This window comes from Plecotus auritus (genome assembly GCF_963455305.1).
Source record: "Plecotus auritus genome assembly, chromosome: 8".
NCBI classification, from domain to species: Eukaryota; Metazoa; Chordata; class Mammalia; order Chiroptera; family Vespertilionidae; genus Plecotus; species Plecotus auritus.
Genome location: NC_137782.1, coordinates 84762966 through 84779094, shown reverse-complemented (window position 1 = coordinate 84779094; position 16129 = coordinate 84762966). Strand labels below are relative to the sequence as shown.

The following is a 16129-nucleotide window of genomic DNA, read 5'->3' as shown; positions in this document are numbered from 1 at the left end:
CCAACTTCCTTTTCTTTATTCCTCCATAAAAGCAAGTCAACTGTCTCTATTCCTGCTAATAACACATTTAGCAAGCGCTGAGCCCACTGCCAACACAAGCGTCGTTGTTTCATTCTATGGATGCAGAAACTGAGACTGGAAAGATTAAATGGTGTGATCTTAGAAGAAATCAGCTCATCTTGGAAGCTATCTAGCCAGGGCTAGAACTCACTCCTCTTGACTCCGAAGTCCTGTTTTTTGTTTGTTTGTTTTTCAACCTTGCCCTGGTTTCCACTTTGCACATATAAGAAGCTGTGCTTATGTAATTTGGCACTCTTCCAGCCTTGTGTCATTTTGGACTCTGGGGCCACTCTCATTTTGTGTAAACAGAGGTGTCGTGGTCACAACAAACGGTTGTTAGTGTGGAAACGCATACCAGAAGTCAGAACCAGAAGTCAGGAGAGCTCACAGAGATGGCTGCCCTCAGGACATGAGGTTTGGGAGATGGCTTTCTCTAACTGGGCAGCTTTCCCTACAGAAAAATGCCGTCTGCCCTGTGCATATTCCACAATAGCCAACTTTAGGGTTTTTTTTTTTTTTTCTTCTTCTTTTTAGCCTCCAGAAAAGCAGGTATTTAATATGAAGAATAAAGAGTGAGTGTTGGAAAACTATTGGGAAGACATTTTCTAATGGGGCCATCTGCTTGCCCTTTGGAAAAAAAATCAATGAATTTGATTTTTAGACAACCAGTTCCTTAAGCTTGAAAATATTCATTGGAATACCATGGGTGAACAAAGTCCACCCTTCCAGCCCTCATCGATTTCTCTTAGTTTGGTCAGATGCTGTCAGGTCTGGGGAAGTTTGGTGGTGAAAATTGCACCCAGGAAGGAGCTTGCATGAACAAGCAGTGCCTCCATTGCAAATAGGACAGTGTTCTAAGCAGAGGACATTTTTTTAAGACAACATGGCTCTTCTCAGAAACAAATACAAATTCTGTACCAAAACCCATTGGACCAGTAGAAATACAGTGGAGATGCCTTCATAATTTGGAACTTTATAACTTGTAAGTTAATATTTTGTCCCAAGATTGATGATAAAAGCTACCCATAAACAATTGGTTATGAAATTCATTGCCAAATTGGCCTCCTTTTGCAGCTGGTGGGTGGGGAAGTACAATTGATTCTGATGAATTAGAGAGAAGTGAACCTGGGATGCTGGAGATTGGGAAGGATTTTGTTGAAGGCACATATCTTGGAGGCCCACAAATTTCAGCATCTCCCAAGAGAGTGTTGTACAATTTCACTCTTCATGGGGGAGGGTTCAGGTCCCCTAAGTACCAGTCTATCTCTCTTCACATTGTGACTTGTTAACCTCTTCCTTCAGCTAGTAGCTTCGACTTTATTTCACCCCATCATTATTTCTGTGGCCCAGACTTGCCAATGGGATATCAACATTATTTTGATGAGAATTTTATTTCATCATGAGGATTATAGGCAAATTACATAATAGCTTTCTGTTTACCAAGAAATCTCTGGCAGAGGGAAATAAAACCAGATAATCTAGGGAAGGGGGAAGGGCACTGACTTTTATTGCACCCCTCCTGATTCCAGATGCTTTACATAGATTATCTCAGATAAATTCATCCTAGGCAATAGTCCTGTGAGAATTGACAAAGAAAGGGAGACTTATGGAGGTTTAGAAAGTTATCTAAGATTTCAAGATCAGAGTGTAAAAGCAGGCAGACACAGGGCCAAAGTCTAGAATCTTTCCACTGACAAAGCACCAGCTTTAAATGCAGAATACCTGTAATCCTTAGATTAACTTCTGAGGTCTGCAGACCAGCAAGGGAAAGAGTGGTAGCATCCACCTAGTGTCTTGGAGTTGGGAAGAGCCCATGAGAGATCTTGGAAGCCTTGAATAAACCAGATTCCCAATAACTCAAGGGCAGTTTTCCTTCACCAGACTGCAGCTTCCTCTTGCTCAGACAGGAAGGACAATCTGACAGTGAGTACAACTGGAGTCTTGCCTTCTGTCAGGGCTGTAGCATGAAGTTCTCACTTTGAATGATCCAAGCCCTCACCTAGCTATCAAGGTATGTAGGGCTGACTTGTTACCTTCAGCCTGGACCAGGGAATGGCCAGATGGCATCCAGGCTGATTCTGTGCCTCTGGCTGAGTAATTCGTCCAGGTACAAGAGTAAACAGAGAGCTGGGGGACACCATATGTCCCTGACTCATCGTGCTTGCCAGAATCACCATAATTCTACATGGCATATGCTTTCCTGGGCTAAGGTAGGGGATGGTTCAGAGGAAATGTATCTTGAAATCGAAGGCTGAATGATTAAAAACTTAAAGACATATATAGGGAGTGTGCATCTGTTAGTCATATCCTAAGTGATGTTTATTTTTTAAATGTGCTTTGTTTTACATTGTTCAACTTTGCTCCCTCCTTCCAGGGCTTGCCTTTGCAGGCCCTCGGGGACATGGATTGAATGGAAGTGTTAAATTCCTATTCTTTGATTACCAGTCTGGAATTTCACCTTAAATTGAAAATGAAGTTGACTGTAGTTTAAAGAATATGCTGTTGAGATTGGGATATGGCATCCCCATAGAGTGCCAGGTTCTTTTAACCCCTTCAGAGCCTCCCACCCTCCTTGTTCCTCCTACCCCCAGCAGAACCTGAAGTAGAAGGTTGGAGATAAGAGTTGTGAGTCAGCTGCTCAGGGGCTGAGAAAATTGGAATGCTCCTGAGGATGGTCACTTAGCACTTATTAGGAAGATAATGGCTCATGAAGCTTCTTCTATCACCTCAGTTTCTTAATTAACAAGAGTAATGGGACTACGAGTTAGTCAAGACCAGGGTTTTAAGTGCAGGTTATGGAAGCATTGAGCTGTAGGAGTCAGACATGTCCAATTCCTTTTTTTTTTTTTTTTTTTTTTTTCACAAAAAGGGGAATGAAATAATCCATATAGGGTCTAGAGCTCAAGGCTTCTCTGGTCTAGTGCTTTTCTTGAAAGACAGAATCCAGTGGGGGCTCTAGTGTTTGAATCATGTGCTGTGGGCCCCCCGAGGTGTATGTCTGTCTCACATACTGTATGTCAAGCCATCGCTTACATACTGTAATCAGAACCATAGGAAGCTTAACAGTTATCCACAGTTGGGATAACAGTGAAAGTCACTCTAGAGCCAGCCTTGGGCAAACTACGGCCCGCAGGCCGGATCCGGCTGTTCTATCCGGTTCTCTTGCTCTCCCCTCCGCTCCTTTACTTTGAATTTATATTAGTTCACACAAACACTCCATCCATGCTTTTGTTCCGGCCTTCCAGTCCAGTTTAAGAACCCATTGTGGCCCTCGAGTCAAAAAGTTTGCCCACCCCTGAAATCTTTAATATTATCAAGAGCTATTCAGCATTCATGGCAGTTTCTTACTTCCCTATCACATCTGATCCTGAAAAAATTGTGAGGTGGGTCTGATTGCCACTAAATAAGTTGAGACTTTGGAAGGCCAAACAGCCCATTTAAGGGCCCACTGTTAACTGGACAGAGATCAACTTTGAACTTGAAGATAGTTCTAAGGCTCTACTCATTGTCTTTAGAAGATAGCTCTTAGACATATGGAATTTTATAAATATAGACTGGGAATTCAATGTGTATTCTTAAATACTTTGAAAGCTCCTGCTCCAGGGCAGCAGCTCATAAATAAGGTTGTACAGAGAAGGCCAACAGGAAAATATACAGACATGTTTATCTCCACTAGTTACTCCATTTCCAAGCCTCCTCCTGTGCTACTGGTTCCTGCTGAAAAGGACATAGGCTTTCCCCAAATTTCTGTGTGTGTGTGTGTGTGTGTGTGTATTTTTCCTATAATCAAGTCTGTAGCTTTTCTTTTAAAGCCAAAATTCCAACTTAATTTTAGGAATGCTTATAACTCTGGTCCATGATAGAGATTATTACTTATTCTTTAGAAAGCTGGACTCAATCAATGGAACACCTACTTCTTAAATAGAATAAAGTTGCCTTTAAGAAACAAAATTTTCCTGGGGTGGGAATGGATAGGGCGGGGGCGGGGGGTCATTTTGGGAAAAAGAAGACATATGTAAAACTTTAGACAAAAAAAAGAAAGAAAGAAATAAAAAAAGAAACAAAAATCTTAGAAAAATATCCCTTAGGAATAAAATTCCATGGGTTCTCTTCCAATGGAGTGAAATTTTATCAAGAGAGGAGAGTTGGTGCACAAATTCAAATCCAGACTCACCAACGTAGTTGGTGCTGGGGAGAGGTTCACATTAACAACTTACAAATGGAGGTGTCTTCACTGCAAAAGAGAGATATTTGGAAAAGAAACCAGTTTGAAAAGGCTTATGCTAATATTAACCAACTGTGTTGGAGTCCCCAAAGCACAGTCTCCTGCCTGACTTCTCCTTGGAATTTCCCATTTGTAGTCTCTGTAGCTACAGTGGCATTTCCACATGTACATCTCCCTCAAGGGGCACCTTTTAGCTGACAGTGCCTCCAACTATCCTCTGGGCACTTGCCTTTTCATTCACACGCACAATGTACCCAGACTTCCTCCTTGGGTCACCTTCCTTTTTGCCTGAGGGCTTCCTTCAGAGGACTTCAGGAATCAATGGCACCCTGAGAATCTGTGAATAAATACCCAGCTCCCTAAGTGGAACAATTCTGATGTATACTCTTTGCATCTTCCAGAGAGCCCAGCAGCTGTGACAACACCCCTCCCCCAATAGCAGTAACCTGTGCAAGTCAACGTTTGTGCCTTTTCTTTTCTGTCTTGCTTCCCTTCTTCTCTACATTTTTTACAAGGTCACCTTCCAATACGCTATCTAAAAATGAATCCTTTTAGTCAGCATTTGGGGAATCCAAATTAAGCAAACTCGGCATACTTGAATCATTGTTCTGTCCCTTCGGCTTTGTCCATCTCAGTTTATGAAAACACCCCAACAGCCCCCAAATCAGAAACCAGGGGAGTATTCTTTATTCTCTTTCCTCCACATTGGAAACTCCAACTTTCAATTGGTCACTGATTCCTATGAATTAAACCCAAAATCTTTCCAATCAGTCCTTCCTTAACTTCCAATTCTTTCTAGTTAAAACCCTCAATAAAACCATGGGCAATTTTAACAGCTTTCTAACTCCTCTATATATTTAAAATGTATCCTCTCTCCCGTCAATGCTTCATAGAGTACAGGACTTATCCTTTGAAAACACACATTTGACCATGTAGTATCCTGTAGATCTCTCACCACTACCTAGAGAAGACCCAGGCTCTGCACATATTCTCATGATCAGGCCCCTACTCTGATTGTCTCTTCTCATGCTGGGCCTCTTCTGGCAGGCCACCCACCATCCACTCTACTTGCAAGTCCCCAAATAACCCACCTTCTTTGTCAACAATGGGCTTTGCACATGCTATTTCTTGACCAGAGGATATCTTTTTAATACTTTATTTGTATACATGTCCAAATAACCTAATTGAAACCTGGCAGACAAGTTAGAATGATCATTCTTTTTCCTTTCACACAGGTACTATCATATGGAGTGCTGTGTATTTTCACATGCATGTGTCTTTCTTGCCACATTGCTGAGGGTTCCTTTAGTTGAGAGAGCTTTTGAATTTCTGTATTTCTTGCATATGCTGCCTAATACAAAAAGTGGGTGCTCTATAGTTGCATATCTCTGTTAGCATAGGTAGCTAAGTATTAATAAAGGAGGAGAGCAAAGGAAATCAAACATTATTAAGCATAATCAACTAGGGAGCATAGTCTTGCTTCATTAGGAAGTTACAGCTTCATATACTTCCCAGGGCATCCTCTGCCCCCAGACCTAATTCCCCCCAAGTGAAGCAGGCAGGAAAGATCATTACGAAGGGAGAAATAGAAGCAGCAGGAGAAATTCCTCTGCTGGGCATATGTGCAGTGAGAATTAAAATGGCAACCATAAAGGCCTGTATCTCTAGCCTGGGAAAAGTATTGGACTGGATAAGGGACACAGAATCCAGAAAGAGCTGGAAAATGGATTGGTTAGAAGGTGGGCCCAGTGCAAGCCCACAAAAGTTTGAGAAGTTGATTGGTTCGTTTGAAGAAGCACTTGGTGTGTTCCAAGCCCAAAATAATATAAAATACAATCAGCCTAACAAAGAAATTCTCTCTCTTTCTCTCTCTCTGCCCCCCCCGCCCCGTAACACATGCTCATCCCATTTGCTCACATGTCCTCTCCGTAGAAGCCATGTGTATTTAGCAGCTTCATGCTGTGCAACATAACACCAGCCAGAGCGCAACTGGAAACAGACTGCACCAGCCAGATGTGGACAGACATGGACTAAACCAATAGCACAAAATGTCTGAATACTGGCCCTATTTCTGGGCCTAATAAAAAAAAAGCTGAACTTTTTCCATGGCAGGAGGGACAGAGATGAGATATTGGGAACCTGGGGGCAGCCTTCTGTTTTCACACAAATAAATATTACTGTGCCACAACCTCCTGTACCTGGGTCCCTGGAATGCTTTTCTTGCGACTCTGGGAAAGAACATAAATTCCACTGGCAAGACCTCCAAGTGCTTATGTCAAAAGCTGGGCATCATTTTTTACTTTCCTTTCTTTTACACCTCACATATTCAATGCATCAAGACATCCCGATAGTGCAACCTCAAAAGTAATCTAGAGTCCTGCCACTTCCTACCACCCCCACTGTTACCAATGTGCTCCGCCAGCACCTTGCTCCTGCATTATTGTAGGAGCCTCCTCACTGGTTCCCTTGTTGTTACCCTTTCCTGTCTACAGCCTATTTTCAACAAAGCAGGCAGTCGTCCACAAAAACTGTACAGTGATTTAAGTCACATCCCACCTGCACACTACCAATGACATTCCATTTCACTGAGATTAATGTAAAAATTCCTACATGCTCAGCCCCGTTAACCCACTGAGATCATCTCCTTCCCCACCCTGCTCATCTGCTCCAGTCCCACCAGCCTCCAGTCCACTTAGTATGGTTAATACCCTCACTTCCTCCATGTTGTTGCACCAATATTACCTTCTTAATGAAAATACCAAGTTTACAATGGTATTTGCCCACATATCCCACACTCCTTGCCTTTCTCTTTATTTCCATAGCACCCATTGACTTTGAGCATGCACTGAAATTCACTAATTTCTTATTTTTATTGCTTACCATATGTCTTTGCTCACAAGAACATAACCTCACTGTAGCAGGGAACTGGTGAGTGCTGGGAGCAGTGCCTAGCATGCAAAATGTGGTCAGTAGCTTTTTGCATGTGAATAAGTCAACAAGTGGGTATAATTTCTTTGAAATGACTTGAGTATCATGGTAGCTGTCTAAGAAGCCTTTGCAAATGGCATGCCTCAAAAGCATGGTCCCTTGTTAAAATGCCCTTTTAATTGAACAAATAATATTTGTTAATAATACTATTAACAAATAATATTTGATAAGTACAGAGTGAACTCTAATATATAATTAATCTGAAAAAAGAAGTAGGCAAAATTAATTTAAATATTTTATTTAATCTAATATATCCAAACATTATGCAATCAATATAAAATTATTAATGAGATTTTTACTTGTTTTTGCATATTAAATCATCAAAATCTAATGTGTTTTGTACTCACAGCACATCTCTGTTTGGACCCGCAACCTTTGAAGTACTTCATAGTTATTTAAGATTTTGAGACTGTGATTGACTGTCAGTAACTGCAATGGCAGAAAGGAAACCACGCATCAGGGGGTCTACTGTACTTGATTCAGGTACTGGAAAACTTTTACGTACATTCGGAACCACTTGGGTATGTGAATCTGCTCTTTCAATTGCAAAATGAAATCTAAATACAGAGCAACTGTATCTGAAGTGAATTTAGCATTTATATTGAGATGCATTCTAAGTGTAAAGTTCACCCCTGAGTTCTAGTACTTAATACAGAAGAAGAATGCAAAATATTTTATTACTTTTATATTGCTTATATGTTGAAATTATGCTATTTTGGATGTATTGGTTTCAATAAAATATATAATTAAAATTAATTTCACCTGTGTATTTTTACTTTGTTTATGTGGTTTCTAGAAAACAATTATATACTTATATATAATAGCCACACATATTATATATTGAATATATACCCACAGAGTATTCATTTTAAGTTTTCACATAACAAAGGAAACTTCAATAAATATCAGTTAATCCACATGTACAGGTTGTACTCTCTGATCATAATGAAATAAAATAAAATTAGTAACAACAACAGGAAAGCTTTAAACAACTCCTCAGCCCATTGAAAGATTAATTTTAAAATGTACTATATAGTCACTGGGGTTAAGAGGATATTTTAAAATTACAAACTATTTAAAAATGAAAGTGTCAAATATCAACATTTGTGTCCCATAGATAAAGTAGCATTTAAAGTTTTGCATAATTTTGAATACATATAATAGTAAGCAAGACATATTGAAAACCAAAGACCAATGAGCATAACTAAACATATAAGGAAAAAAAGAGAAAATAATAATATAATAAAACCAAAGCAACAAGAAGGAAGGATATAAGAGAGGTCGGATGAGAAATCAATGAAACAGCCCAAATGTCTACTAAAATGAGATTCTTTAAAAAAATTTATCTTAGAGAGAGGAATAGAGAGAAAGAGAGAAACATAGATCTGTTGCCTACTATATGTGCCCTGACCGGGGATTGAAACTGCAACCTGTCTATGTGCTCGTATAGCAATCAAACCCGCCACCTTTTGGTGTACTGGATGAAGCTTCAACCAACCAAAAAGATTGGCTAAAATCAATTCTTTGAAAAGTGGCATGATAAAGGTGGGCATAAAATTCTGTACACTCATACACTTTAAAACTAGATTAAATGGACAATGGCACAAGAAAAATAGTAGTCTCATACACTTTAAAACTAGATTAAATGGACAATGGCACAAGAAAAATAGTAGTCCTTGACTAAAAGAATCAAAGAAAAGAAGCTGATATGAATCAAAGAAAGCACTCCCACTCCCCAAACATGCTTGTTAGCATGGGCAGCACCACGCACAGCCTTCTGGGATCTGAATATATGTCCCGCACTGCATATGAAACACACACTGGTGGGTGTCTATATGAGTTTGGGAGCCAGAACACAGACAGAGGAGCAATGTGAAATAATAATATAAAGTAAATCCAGTGAGAGGCCATGTGTGAACATGATGTGCCTGAGTATTATTATTATTTCAACTAGAGGCCCCGTGCAGGACATTTGTGCACTGGGGGGGTGGGTCCCTCAGCCTGGCCTGTGCCCTCTCATAGTCTGGGACCCCTTGGGGGATGTCCAACTGCTGGCTTAGGCCCACTCCCTGGCAGTTGGACATTCCTGAGGGGTCCTTAGCTCTGCTACAGAGGCCGCTGCGCTCGCCAGCTGTGAGCCCAGATTCTGGCTGAGCAGTGCTCCCCCTATGGGAGCACACTGACCACCAGGGGGCAGCTCCTGCATTGAGCATCTGCCCCTGGTAGTCAGTGCGCATCATAGCGACTGGTCGTTCTGCGGTTTGGTCGATTTGCATATTAGCTTTTTATTATATAGGATTCTTTGCACTTGAGGAGATACATAACATTCCTTTCAAATAATTTTTTGGCAACCTTCATGGCCAATGCTTTTATCCTTCTTGAATTAAAAAAAAATATATGGTAATGCAATATTTGAGTGTGTCACTTCCCAATGGTTTCTCCTGTTTTGTAGTTTCCAATTGCAAAGCTCTTTAGAATTGAAATGGCTTTTAATTCTCCAGGATATATTCTCAGTGCTTAGATGTTTACTAATTCAGTAGTGCTTAGCTGCTACTGATTGATTCTACATGATAATACCTGATGCTAAGTAGAGATACTGAAGCCTAGATGTGCGAGAGAGAGAAAGAGAGAAAAAGAGAGAGAGAGAGAGGTGTTAAGGAGGGATACATTTTCTTGGCTTCTTTGCTTCTGTAGATGCAATAAAAAACTAATTTTAGGGTTTATCTGCTGGGCACAACATCTTAATTTCATAGCTGGAAATTAATTTATGCAGTGGAGGCTGGAGTGAGCCATGCACTGCCTATAAAAGAGGATAGAGGCACCTGAATGGTCTGAAATAACCGATTGATCAAGACATCGCTTTTTCCTAACATATCCAGGTAATGGCCATACCACCTTTTGCATTGGGCCTGTAGGTCCCTCTGCATCAGCTCTATGCCCTCTTCCTTTGTCTGCAAACAGAGGAGAGGGCAGCAGGTTGGAGTCCCAGACTCGGTTGACCTCCAGGTATGTTTCCATTGGTCGCAAGGGCCAGGCTGAGCTTGATTTGCTTCAGTACATAAAGATAAGAAGCTAAGGGCCCCTTCCGAAAGCAAACACGTTTAATTTGCACCACCACCTCGCTGTGATTCAGCGGATGGAATTTATGAGGATGTTAACCCTTTTCCACAAAAGTAGCAAATGAGTCAGTCCTAATAGGAAACATAAATCCACAGCAGACTCTCTTTGAAGCCCACGGGAAACTTCATTGAGAAGGCTGCCACCCCTCCAGAGTGGCCCCCAGAAGTAAGAGTACAGAGTGGCCTAGATCTTTTAAGGAGAAGCAACTCTAACTACCAGCAAAACAAGTCTTTGCATGTGCCAAGTCCTGCTGACCCCTCTCAGCAGCGGGAATTCAGACAAAACTTCAGGAATGCTTTGCGGGGCAGCTATGGTGCATTCAAAGCAGAAAAACAGCCTTAATCTTTGCAAAACCAACAAAGATAAGCAATAGCTTTAGCTGGGTTGAAATTAGCCAACACGCTGCTACACAATGTCCTTGGGACTATTATCCTGGCTCTGACCGCCGAATGGCACTGCTCAAGTATGCTGGCAATGTTTAACAAACCATCTGTCTTGTACCTGTTCCCGCTGAACAGGAGCCTTTGTCTGAGCCAGAGCCCCATCCAGCATGTCTGCTGTCTGCTCAGCAGCCAGGGAAATCTCCTCGCCGGGTTGTATTAATTTCACAGGTCTCTTGATGATGGTTTGTCCTCCACGGAGCGGCTGCTGCTAGAACCTCAGTTTTGAACAGGGGGAATGTGGATCTGTCTCAGTCTATATATTACTTCACACACCACCATGTGTGTAAAAGCCTTCCTTACTTATTTGATCCCCACCCCCCTCCCCTGATTTTTCTTCTTTGACGAGGAATTTCAACATTCATTCAAAAGTAACTCTTGATGATTTTATTTTTTATCTTGGCTATTTGTTCTTACATTAGAACCCTCTCACTCTCTCATATATATTTTTTATTCTTCAGTAAAATATTTTATGCTTAAATATTACACTTTCAGGAGTTTACTGATTGGTACATAAGTATTAGGCTAAATCATTTGAACATAATGCTTTCATGAGTCTAAACCAGTCAGATATTGGCATTTTCATATGGTTCAACATATGTTCAAGTATATATATATATATTTCCTTGTAAAATTGTCCATTTTGTTTTGCAGCACAGGTGTGAAAAGATAACTAATCCAAATCATGGTTTTCATTTTGTAAAAAATATATTGATAAAGCAAATTTTTCTTTTCAGAATTTATTTCTCCTGCCCTGCCTTCCCCTGCTCAGAAGTAAAATGCTCCCATCTTCTTTTTCCAGATGTCACAATATTCATATAATTATGACCATCAGGCACACCTTCACATTGTCAATGGAGGGAATCCCCTTAGAAGTCAGAGCCATCCTTGAAACTCACCCATCAGGCCCTTACACCAGCAGACGGGAGACGGAGGCCTAGAAGACAGTCACCACCCAGTTGCCCTATCCCTGCCTCTCACTTGGACTCTCCAGACAAGAGATTCTTATCTATCAAAGGGACTATATTTGATGAGACAAACACTGGGTTAGATGTATGGGGGACTCAAAATGCATAGAGTATAAAGTTGGGAATATCTCTGTGTTTATAGTTCTTTGAATATAGGTTTACAGTTGTGAGTACATAAAATACAGAGTTAATAAAGCTATTGTAATAACCTATTGCATGTCTTTTTCCATACTAACAACCCTAAACCCATTTCTGCCTGCCCCTGTACATGTCTGCTTCTGCAACCTACCACAGCAGCTTTGGTTACATTTAATTCATCATTATCAATCTCACAGGCACAGCCTCAGCACAGTTTTATCTTTAGAGCAGATATACCTAATAAAGGCATTCAAATACCTATGTTGTCTTTCCAGAAGAAAATTGGAAAACAAGACAGTCACCATTAACACAGCAGCACAACAAATTTTGTTCTTAAATTTAAAATTTCAGTGAAGTCAGGAAGGAAAGCAGAGATAGGGGGTGGGGGAATCGCTTAAGATTTTAACTCTCAGAGATTCTAGGCAAAGGGAAACCAATGTGGGAGTGTTCTGCCCAATTGGTGGCCCCATTGGAGGCTGGAGGAAAGAGAGATTTCTTCATATTTTTAATCTCATCTTTCAATTTCCTTATACATAATATGTTTTCTAAGGTAACCTAATATTAAATTTATGTATTAATACACTTTATTTTTTTAAATTTTTAATTATTTGATTGATTTTAGAAAGAGAGGAAGGGAGCGAGGTACAGAGAGAGAGAAACATCAAATTTTTTGTTTTACTTACTTATGCCTTTATTTGTTGACTAGAGGCCCAATGCACAAAATTTGTGCAAGGGGCTTGGCCCTGGCAGCCGCGGTGGCTGCCTCGGCCATTGTAGCCCTGGCTTCGTCTGGAAGGATGTCCAGTTTAATTAGCATATTATGCTTTTATTATTATAGATTCTTGTATGTGCCCTGACCAGGGTTCAAACTGCACCTTGGCATACTGGACAATGCTCTAACCAACTGAGCTGCCTGGCCAGGGTATATTAATATGTTTAATTACAATATATGCTGTTTATTAAACTATCAGATAGCTTTTATAATATATAAACATCAATACAATTATAGATAAATAGTTATAGGTAATATATTCATGAATATATTCATTCATCTGACATCTGGACTGCTTCTACCTCTTGGCTATGGTGAATAATACTGCTATGGACATGGGTGTACATGTGTTTGTTTGAACTCCTGTTTTCAGTTCTTTTGGAGTGGAATTCCTGTGTAGTATAGTAATTCTATGGTAAATTTTTTGAGGAACCACCAAACTGCCTCCATAGGAGCCACATCCTTCTTCTTGCCCACCAGCATGTACAAGTTCCAATTTCTTACCTTTACCTCAACATTTATATTCCTTTTTCTAAAAAACGCATGGCCTGCCCAGTGGGTGTGAAGTGGTATCTTACTGTGCTTTTGATTTGCACATTCCAGGAGTTGTTCTTTGTTCATAGGACCTTTAGAATGAACATCAAGGACAAGGGTATGTATGCACTCTCTGCTAATTGTCGGGCACAATCGGTGGGTCCACAGATGCTTCTGACATCTCTTGAAAGCTACCATATGCTGCAAGTTCTGATACCTCAATGGGGTCCTTCTTCCTAAAGGATATCATTGCCAGGGGGCAGGAGGTGTAGGAGGGGCAGGTGTATATCTGATAGTAAGGAGAATAAAAAAGGGGTCTTAACTCCAGGCAGAGAGAGTAAGGCCCTGAGTCCAGAGACCGGGAATGGCCAGGCTTTGGGAAGTCAGGGGAAAGAGCATATTTCCAGGTAGATGATCCCATAGTGGGCCAGATTCCTGAAGCCTTAACTGAACCAAGGAGGCACAGAGTGTGTCCTGAGTCCCAGGTCAGGGGGACATCCTGATGCAAGAGCAGGCTAGGAAGTCACAGAACACAGCAATATCTTGGGTATGGGAGAAGCAGGTGGGATGTGTAGGGTCAAGACAGGGGTCTTGGGGTCCAAAATACATGGGCAGATTTACAAAAAAAAATAACAAATCCCAGAGCAATCCCTGCCTGGGAGCCTGCAACCATCCCTCCTCTGCCTTGAGTTTGATGGTGGTTCTTATCTTGGTTACATATTAGAATCACCTGAGGAGCTTTAAAGACTCCTGATGGCCAGGCCAATGAAATCAGGTTCACTTGTGTGTGAGACCCAGCGTCAGTAGCTTAATGTTCTCCTGGTTATTCCAAAGGACAGCCAAGGATAAGCAAGTACAATTTTAAGTTTAAAATAGTAGGTTTAAAAAGTAGACTTTATTAGATTGTTGTTTTTATTATAAAACAAGCAAAGACATACTATAGAAGTTTGAATGAAATGAAGATGTTGACAGAAGAGGCCACCTGTAGCCTTCTGGCCTTCTGGCTGCCGTAGATGATGCAGCCTGGGCCCAATTTGGGGCTTCGTTTTTGGAATGGTGCATGAAGGCTGGCAGCCAGACCAGGGCTGTGCTGTTGAGGACACACAGGATGCGATGTATTTTCTGGGTTCCCAGAGCTGTGGCAGGGCCGGTGAAGGCTGCACTCAATAAATGTGTGTAGGATGACTGAATGGAAGCAGGAAGGCATGAATTCATGAAAAGCAGTTCGAGACACGGTCCCTGCCCTCTAGGAACTTACAAAAGGGCAGTTGAATAGGCATTACAATGACAATAATTGGATGGCAATAATAGTTACTGCATCAGTGACTCTGTGTGTCTATGCACGCAGCCCTGCAGCCAGGGAAACCAGGAGAGAGTTTTTGAAAACTCTGTTTGGTAGCTATGGCTTCTCTTATCTTTATTAATGTCCTGCAAGGCACTGACACACTGCCCTGTCTTGATAAAACAGGTAAACAGGAGCGGAGCAAAACCCAATAAAGCAGATTGCCAGTGGCACCCAGGGCCCACCTGGGTGGTCACAGAGAGGTCAGTGAGGGAGGAGGAAACTCTGCCTCTCCAATGGGAGTTATTCTGTTGATTGTTTGCTTCTTTTCTTGTTTGCTAAAAGTTTCCTAAGTTCTCCGGCCTGCAGATAAATTAAGTTGATAAGCCAAGAGCTCCTTGCCAATTACAGCTTCCTCCTCTGAAATGGTAGGTGTGATGCAAAGAACACTTATAGGCCCTGACGGAGCTGGAGGCTCGTCTTGTTGTCAATGATCTCTATGGCCTTAAAAATGTCCATAACTTTCCTGACTGCAAAGCAGGCAGCAGTTTCTGTTCTGCTTTCCTTGAGTGGTGCTTGTACAAATTCAGCAAGATAGAATTACTGATCCAAAAGGCACTTTTACTCCTTGGGTGTTTTTTAGACCCTGTTAATTATAGGACTAAGGGTCCCCCAGACCCCTCAGGCACAGAGTAGACCACAGGCTGGGTATACTGACTAGCTCGGCTGCAGACATGACCACTGCTGCCTCTTCTATGCTGGGGGATGTAGGCAGCCACCAGTCGCCGGTAGGTACTAGATTTCTACAAGAATAACAAAGCCTTAACCAGTTTTGCTCAGTGGATAGAGCATTGGCCTGCGGACTAAAGGGTCCCAGGTTTGATTCTGGTCAAGGGCATGTACCTTGGTTGCGGGCACATCCCCTGTAGGGGGTGTGCAGGAGGCAGCTGATAGATGTTTCTCTCTCATCGATGTTTCTAACTCTCTATCCCTCTCCCTTCCTCTCTGTAAAAAAATCAATAAAATATATATTTTTTAAAAAAGAATACCAAAGAACCATTTACACATGCAACTTTATTAGCCACTGCTGCTATTTTAATATTTTCCTCTTTTCCATCTATTACTCCCAGGTACTCTTCTTTTCTTTTCAGAGAGGAAAATGGCCTTTTCCCTCATGGCTCATTCCCTTTTTAAAAATGTTTGTTTTGTTTTTAAAACCCAGATTAAAATGTGTTTGGGTGGCTTTAGTGGCTGGCAAGTTGGTGATGAAACTGAGGTGAGGACCTTGAACCTGCCTGCCAGACTAGGTCCCTTCCATGGAAAAGCATTGCTGAATTGTTTACTTTGAGCCTGGGGAATGGCTGTCACCCTGTGCTGTAGAGATCTGGTGTTGGGCTGGCAGGAGCTAGATTGCAACCAGCTTGTCTCTATGCCATTTGAAAAGCTGGTATCTCAATTAGCTTTGAAATTTTAAATTTTATACCATTTTAAGATTTTATTTATTTTTCTATGTACTTTTATTTCAAAAACGAACTAGAAATCCTGACATGTTTCTGAACTTCTTGAGAGGAGAGAAGCAGTAGATTAAAATAGAAATCTTAT

At 41.2% G+C, this 16129-nt stretch overlaps 1 long non-coding RNA gene across 1 annotated transcript in view; it reads left to right on the top strand.

Moving 5' to 3' along the window:
- The window catches only part of LOC308256119, a 58704-nt gene extending 50683 nt beyond the window's left edge, over positions 1-8021 (top strand). The window contains exon 5 of the long non-coding RNA XR_013961411.1: positions 7623-8021. This is a non-coding gene — a long non-coding RNA (uncharacterized lncRNA). The remainder of the gene's footprint in view (positions 1-7622) is intronic.
- The last annotated feature ends 8108 nt before the right edge of the window (positions 8022-16129 follow it).